This window comes from Ixodes scapularis, unplaced genomic scaffold, assembly GCF_016920785.2.
Source record: "Ixodes scapularis isolate PalLabHiFi unplaced genomic scaffold, ASM1692078v2 ptg001158l_1___fragment_3__unscaffolded, whole genome shotgun sequence".
Classification (NCBI taxonomy): domain Eukaryota; kingdom Metazoa; phylum Arthropoda; class Arachnida; order Ixodida; family Ixodidae; genus Ixodes; species Ixodes scapularis.
This window is the reverse complement of record NW_024610108.1, coordinates 2,100,001-2,107,500: the sequence shown is the minus strand read 5'-3', so window position 1 is coordinate 2,107,500 and position 7,500 is coordinate 2,100,001.

Sequence of the window (7,500 nt, the reverse complement as noted above, 5' to 3'; positions counted from 1 at the left end):
CTGCGTACAAGTATTTGGGCATAATGAGGGTGTTGATGCAACGCAGCTTCTGGAAAGGTTTGAGTGACGATGATTCAATGAGAATGAGGTCGTCCTCGGCATGCTGGGAATGAACGACTGGCCGCTTGTTGATGAAGAAGTCAATGCCGAGGTACCGGATGGGTGAGTTGATAGGGGTTGGATGAACGGGGGTGCCAGCCACGGTGATTGATGGGAGGTCGTAGATGATTGCCGCCGAGGATGCCCTCCAGCCAAAAGAAATGGTCTTGGCTGGGTTGAGAAAAAGGCCCACCTCGGCCAGGTACTCCTCTGTGGACGTGAGAAGGGACCTAAGTCCCTCATAGCTTGATGAGGTGAGGATGAGGTCATCTGCGAAGGCGAGCGCACCGATGGTGCTGTCCCCGACGTCCAGGCCGGCCGAGTCGCGGTTGAGGTTCATGAGCAGGGGGTCCAGGACGCAGTTAAAAAGGAAGGGCGACAGGGGATCCCCTTGTTTAATCCCCTGTCTAACGGGAACCCTAACACCGTCCGTGACTCCCCCTGACCAGAATGTTGTTGATGAACCATGGTAAAGGTCACGAACCACCTCGATGTACTGAGGTGGGAGTCCCCTTCCTTTGAGGACTTCAATGATGGCCTTTTATATCCCTTTATCACTTTTATATCCCTCGACTCCAGGGGAGCCGAGGGATATAAAAGTGATCAGTGATCACTTTTATATCCCTCGGCTCCCCTGGAGATCACCCCCGCCACCATGCGGGGGCACCTCCCTACGTGGGAAGTTACGGTGGGAATCTCGTTAATCCACTCATGCGCGTCACTAATTAGATGACGAGGCATTTGGCTATTACAATAAATTTCCGCCGAAGGCGGTAGTTTGGAGTATCGAAGGAAATGTGTGGTAGGTGAGTCAGCTTGCCTGGATGGCAAAGGCAGTGCAGCAGAGCTGCAATACAATTGACTTTTCCTGCCCTTGTTCCAGACAGAACCGTTTAAAATACGTTTTCTGCCCGGAATCGAAAAAATTGAAAAGAACACAGTGATAACTAATTCTTCGAAAACTCCTCAAAAATCGGCACCAGTCTACCCGTAAAAGTAACGCAACTACAATACAACGCAACGAAATGCAGGAATTGCAAAACACATTAGCAAGTATGCCTACTGTGTATAAAACAACAAATTCAAGTAAAAAAAAAGGGATGGTGGGTAAGCTTCCCAACCAACCGAGATGGGTGATGGAGTTATGCCTTCATGAACCGGTTGAGGCAGATGAGTGAACCGACCAGGGCACGCGAAGCGAGCCAGGCCATGTCCCACTTGGGGAACCCCAGACTGGCTCCTCCCCGGACGGTTCCCATGCAGAGCATGCTGCGGGCTCCGAACGCCAAGCCGACCGCCGTCACGACCTTATCAGGGTACAATGGTCGCAGGCAGTCGTACTTGGCGCTCTTGGAGTCGCACATCCTCTGCAAGGACTGTGGACGATCGTCCCATGAGACGGCGACGTCAGCGATGATGACTCTGTCGCCGTCTGAGATGATGATGTCGGGTCTGAGCCGGATTCCATCCGGGCTCGTGATGAATTGCTCGGTGCGGATGACTGCCTCAGGATTATGTTTGCTCACAAGCCGGCATACTTGCTTGCAGATGAAGTTATGGCGCTCCATCCTCGGGAGTTTGATGGATGAACACTCCTGGAGGATATGAAATGGAGTCTCCAGTGACTGGTGGCACCTCCTGCACAGTCGGGCGGACGGATCCGAGTCGTGCAGATGGAGCAAGGCGTTGGTCGGATAGGTGTTCGTCCGCAGACGCAACGCCTTGATACGATCTCCGTCTTTGAGATGTCTTGAATCGTGCTGCAGCCATGAGTTTCCAAGGGCCTGATCGTGATGGGCGAAAAGGTCCCGGTTCTGGTACGCTGCCTGGGTGTCCCTCCACCACTCCTTCCTAGACTGTCCAAGGGCGGCGGACAGTTCTTTGGCATCGGTGAGGTCGGGTGGCACACGCAGCTGGGAGGCGAGGCGGCAGTGGTAGGTTCCCATGGTGGTGTTAAGGAGGTGATCGACGGACCTGTTGCCCAGGCGAACCAGCCGAGCCAGTGCCTTCAGCTGCACCTCCTGGGCCACCCTCTCTATGTTTAGGCAACCCATACCCCCATCACGCGATGCTAGGTGCATGTGAGTGTTTGGAAATGACAGTGGAAGATGGAGCAATGTCTTAATGCGGATGCGGAGTGCTTTGTCAATGGCGGCTGAGTCCCCGGATGAGCCCAAGATGGAAGAAGCTGCGTACAAGTATTTGGGCATGATGAGGGTGTTGATGCAACGCAGCTTCTGGAAAGGTTTGAGTGACGATGATTCAATGAGAATGAGGTCGTCCTCGGCATGCTGGGAATGAACGACTGGCCGCTTGTTGATGAAGAAGTCAATGCCGAGGTACCGGATGGGTGAGTTGATAGGGGTTGGATGAACGGGGGTGCCAGCCACGGTGATTGATGGGAGGTCGTAGATGATTGCCGCCGAGGATGCCCTCCAGCCAAAAAAAATGGTCTTGGCTGGGTTGAGAAAAAGGCCCACCTCGGCCAGGTACTCCTCGGTGGACGTGAGAAGGGACCTAAGTCCCTCATAGCTCGATGAGGTGAGGATGAGGTCATCTGCGAAGGCGAGCGCACCGATGGTGCTGTCCCCGACGTCCAGGCCGGCCGAGTCGCGGTTGAGGTTCATGAGCAGGGGGTCCAGGACGCAGTTAAAAAGGAAGGGCGACAGGGGATCCCCTTGTTTAATCCCCTGTCTAACGGGAACCCTAACACCGTCCGTGACTCCCCCTGACCAGAATGTTGTTGATGAACCATGGTAAAGGTCACGAACCACCTCGATGTACTGAGGTGGCAGTCCCCTTCCTTTGAGGACTTCAATGATGGCGTGATGGCTGACCGTATCGAAGGCCTTCCGGACGTCGAGGCTGAGGCTATAGAAGCTTTGGCGGGCTTGCTTCCTCGCCTTCATGAGTGCCTGGAGAATGATGATGTTAGATGATGCGCTCCGGTCGTCTCCGAATCCACCCTGAAGTTCATGGAAGACATGGTCCTGCGAGAACCGCCGGAGCAGCGCCCTGGTGTAAAGGCGCAGTAGGATGGATGAGATGGTGATGGGACGGAAGTCCCCGCCGGTAGTGGCCGAGCGGGACTTGGGAATGAAAACCGTCTTGGCCACCTTGAGTTCATCCGGAAGTGTCGCAAAGGCCAACCAGTTAGTGAAGATGATAGCGAGGATGGATGGTGGAATCTTGGACACCTCCTTGAGGGTAAGGCCATCGGGGCCGGGGGCAGTCTTCGCGTCTGTGTTCTTGAGCACTCCTCGGATTTCTCCATCGGTGAATGGCTCGACCTCGATGTTGAGTACGGGGTCAGATGTAATGAACCCGTCGACCGGTCTTGATGGTGTAGACATGAGGGGGTCATAAACTCGGTGGAGCTCCCCGAGGAGTACTGCTGGATCAGCACCGTCCAGCCGCAACTCGTCAACGAGCACCTTCGGCCCCAGACTGTAGAGCCGTTGATGTTCCGCGTAGCGCTCGCGACGGCGCTGGTTCCGGTTTTTGGCTGGACGGCGCTTCCTCTTCTTTCTGCCCCCGGTGCCCCCCTTCTTTGTTGATGATACGCTGAAATGGTTCATGATGATGTTCACCTCCGCCATCCCAGCTGGCCGGCTATGGAGTGCTTCCTGAAGCCTGGCGTCATTGATGCCCGCTCTCCGCAAGTCCACTCCTATCCCGATAGGGTCCAGCAGTCCATGTATGATGGTGGCATGAGAGTGGGAGGTAGGCTGGTCGCACACGCCGGTAGAGCTAGCGCCGAGAATATGGCTTGGTGGGAGGGTACCCGGTTGTTCGGGATCCGCCGCCCTTAAACTCGCTAGTATGTCCTTGTATCGGCGTGTGTTTCGTTGCCCCGTTATTCCCTGCCAGGATCGGGTGGTGAAGGTCCTGGAGAGAGCTAGGTTCATGTGAGGGTGGTCTCCACATGCGATCTCCGCCCTGGCCAGCGCCGTCAGTTCCGACACTGTCCATCTTGCGTGCAGGTTGAATTCTGCTGGCGGAGGAGAGTTCACCATCTCGATGGTCGGTGGGACCTCTGCGATGATGGAGGCTGCAGACGAAGCAGGGATGACGACAGCTGGTGGTGTGCCTGGCGGTGCGCCTGGCGAGTGGATGCTAGGTGATGCATGTGTGAGAGAGTTCGGCGCATCCTTTTCCCGCTGCCTCTCGAGCTCCCTGCGCATTGCCTCCGCGTACTGGGGCGTCTGACGATGGTCTCGGACGCTCTGCCATGATCTTCCTGGCATCAAAGCAGCGAGTTCGTCGCTACCGCGCATGCACGAAGGTGCCTGCAGCTCGCACAGCACGAGTGCCTCTGTCTCCCTATCCGTCCATGGCCTTGTGCCAGGTGTAGGGTTGATTTCTTCGGGGGTGACCGTGGCAGGGAAAAAATCCCTCGAACTCTCGCCTTCCCGCTGAGGTCTTTGCGTCTTGACGGGTGATGGGGATGTCTCTGTCTGCATGCAGGAGCGCTCTACTGATGTTTGTGGTCCCCCTGGAGTGGTAGTGTGGGGCTCGGGCTGCGTACACACATCCGAGTCGTGTGGCGGTAATCTGCGTCGCACCTGCTCCTGCTGCAGCACGTCCCTGTAGAGCTTCCGGCCCCTGATAACCTTGATAGATTGCCAGGATACTCCCGCGTAGCCCTTGGCAAGCTCTTTGTTGACGAACTTTGTTTTGGTGGGCATCGTCAATTCCTGGACTGCCAATATTCGGACATCCTCCATTTTCCAGTCGCCTTCAGGGGGACGACGCAAGGCAGGGGTGCTGCTCGTGAGGGACATCGGCATGCCCGGTCTCTCGGTGTCTCGGGGAAGCTCCAAGTGATCCTCGTTGCTACTTGGAGGTGAAGGTATGGGCTTCTGCAGAAGCCCGTTCCTGGCCGCAGTGCGCGACTCGTTCGTCGCCATGGTTGAAGCAGGTGAGACTGATGGTTTTTTTCGACACCTGGTGTAATGTGATGACATGGAGGTGCTCTTGGTGTATGTTTTCGTGAGACAAATGGAACATCTCCAAATGAAGTGACAACTATGAGTGAGTTCGTAGTGCTCCCCCAGAGAGATGCGGGAGGTTAATCGTATGTCACACAGGTGGCAAACGATCTCCTCTGGGGGATACAGCCTCTCGATGGTTGATAATGCCCCAGATGATGGGTGAGTCCCTGACATGATTAGGTGCTGAATTGAAGAAAAAAAAAAATAAACACTACGTCATTCCCGGCCGCGTGCGGCAAAAGGGGATTCTAATTAAGGGTAGGCTATATGGCCGAGGGGGAGTGCCTGGTATTGTGGCCTGTGTTGTACAGGCCACGGTAACTTGTCCACAGGGTACAAAAGTTGCCAGAGCACTCGACTATACAGTCGTGCGGACTACGCCACTACTTGTAGTGAACCAGCTAGTGGCGCCCTGCGTAGTCCCATAGTGTAGATTCTGTCTACGGGGCTGCATGCCGAGGCACACGGGAAAAAAAAGGGAAAAGACTACATTTTCTGCGGCGAACTGCCGACCTGCGCCAATTACGAAGGACAGCCCCCAGGAAGGAAAGAAGCACCCTCTGGTGGCTAACCGTCCATGACTTAAAAAAAAAAAAAAAAAAAAAAAAATGAAAAAGGAATGGGAAAAAGTTTCCCCCGCTGCAGGTCAGACAGAGGCGGTGAAATCCACGAAGACGGGTGGAACGTACCGGCCCCTGGTGACCGCCGGCGCAACTAAACACAGTCGCGGGCACTTTCAATCCGCTCGCAAAATTCGGATTGAAAGCCGGCTAAGCTGCCTTGAAAAAAAAGGAAAAAAAAACGTAAGGCAGTGGAACCAGTGTCGTTTTCGCGCGGTTCAACGCAGAGACTTAAAAAAAAACGTTCAGGGTGCCGAGGACTACCAACTAGCACAGAGCACTAACTCCGGCAGCTGAGAACTATCGACCGCTGTGGGGTAAAGGGGGACCCAACGGCCAGCTGCTCACGGTTTTGGAGATGTGCTGATTGTGCGTAGTGGACTTGGTACCCTCCGGAGGACAGCGGGGGTAGGGCGGCGGTCTCCGGGTGCACTCAACAGTATCTTAGGGGTGCAGACCCGTCGGAGAACACGACCGTCGGAAAAGTCGGCGCGCAAAACAACCGCGGCCGACGCGAAGCAGACTGTGACTGTACTTTAGACTGGCCACTGGCACGCCAGCACCGTAGAGGTAGCGGGCGAACACGTGGCCGTGGACCGGAAAAAAACAAAAAAACCCAAGGTTGCCGAACGTGGGCACAACTCGCGCCGCGGTGCGGCCAGAAAATTAACTTAAAAAAAAATTCCTATTAAATGTCGCCTTAGCGAGAAAACCTTGAGGGCGCTTTAAGCCAAATTGAAAGGCAGTTCAGGAACAGCTAGTTATAAAAAAAATGAAAAAGGAATGGGAAAAAGTTTCCCCCGCTGCAGGTCAGACAGAGGCGGTGAAATCCACGAAGACGGGTGGAACGTACCGGCCCCTGGTGACCGCCGGCGCAACTAAACACAGTCGCGGGCACTTTCAATCCGCTCGCAAAATTCGGATTGAAAGCCGGCTAAGCTGCCTTGAAAAAAAAGGAAAAAAAAACGTAAGGCAGTGGAACCAGTGTCGTTTTCGCGCGGTTCAACGCAGAGACTTAAAAAAAAACGTTCAGGGTGCCGAGGACTACCAACTAGCACAGAGCACTAACTCCGGCAGCTGAGAACTATCGACCGCTGTGGGGTAAAGGGGGACCCAACGGCCAGCTGCTCACGGTTTTGGAGATGTGCTGATTGTGCGTAGTGGACTTGGTACCCTCCGGAGGACAGCGGGGGTAGGGCGGCGGTCTCCGGGTGCACTCAACAGTATCTTAGGGGTGCAGACCCGTCGGAGAACACGACCGTCGGAAAAGTCGGCGCGCAAAACAACCGCGGCCGACGCGAAGCAGACTGTGACTGTACTTTAGACTGGCCACTGGCACGCCAGCACCGTAGAGGTAGCGGGCGAACACGTGGCCGTGGACCGGAAAAAAACAAAAAAACCCAAGGTTGCCGAACGTGGGCACAACTCGCGCCGCGGTGCGGCCAGAAAATTAACTTAAAAAAAAATTCCTATTAAATGTCGCCTTAGCGAGAAAACCTTGAGGGCGCTTTAAGCCAAATTGAAAGGCAGTTCAGGAACAGCTAGTTATAAAAAAAATGAAAAAGGAATGGGAAAAAGTTTCCCCCGCTGCAGGTCAGACAGAGGCGGTGAAATCCACGAAGACGGGTGGAACGTACCGGCCCCTGGTGACCGCCGGCGCAACTAAACACAGTCGCGGGCACTTTCAATCCGCTCGCAAAATTCGGATTGAAAGCCGGCTAAGCTGCCTTGAAAAAAAAGGAAAAAAAAACGTAAGGCAGTGGAACCAGTGTCGTTTTCGCGCGGTT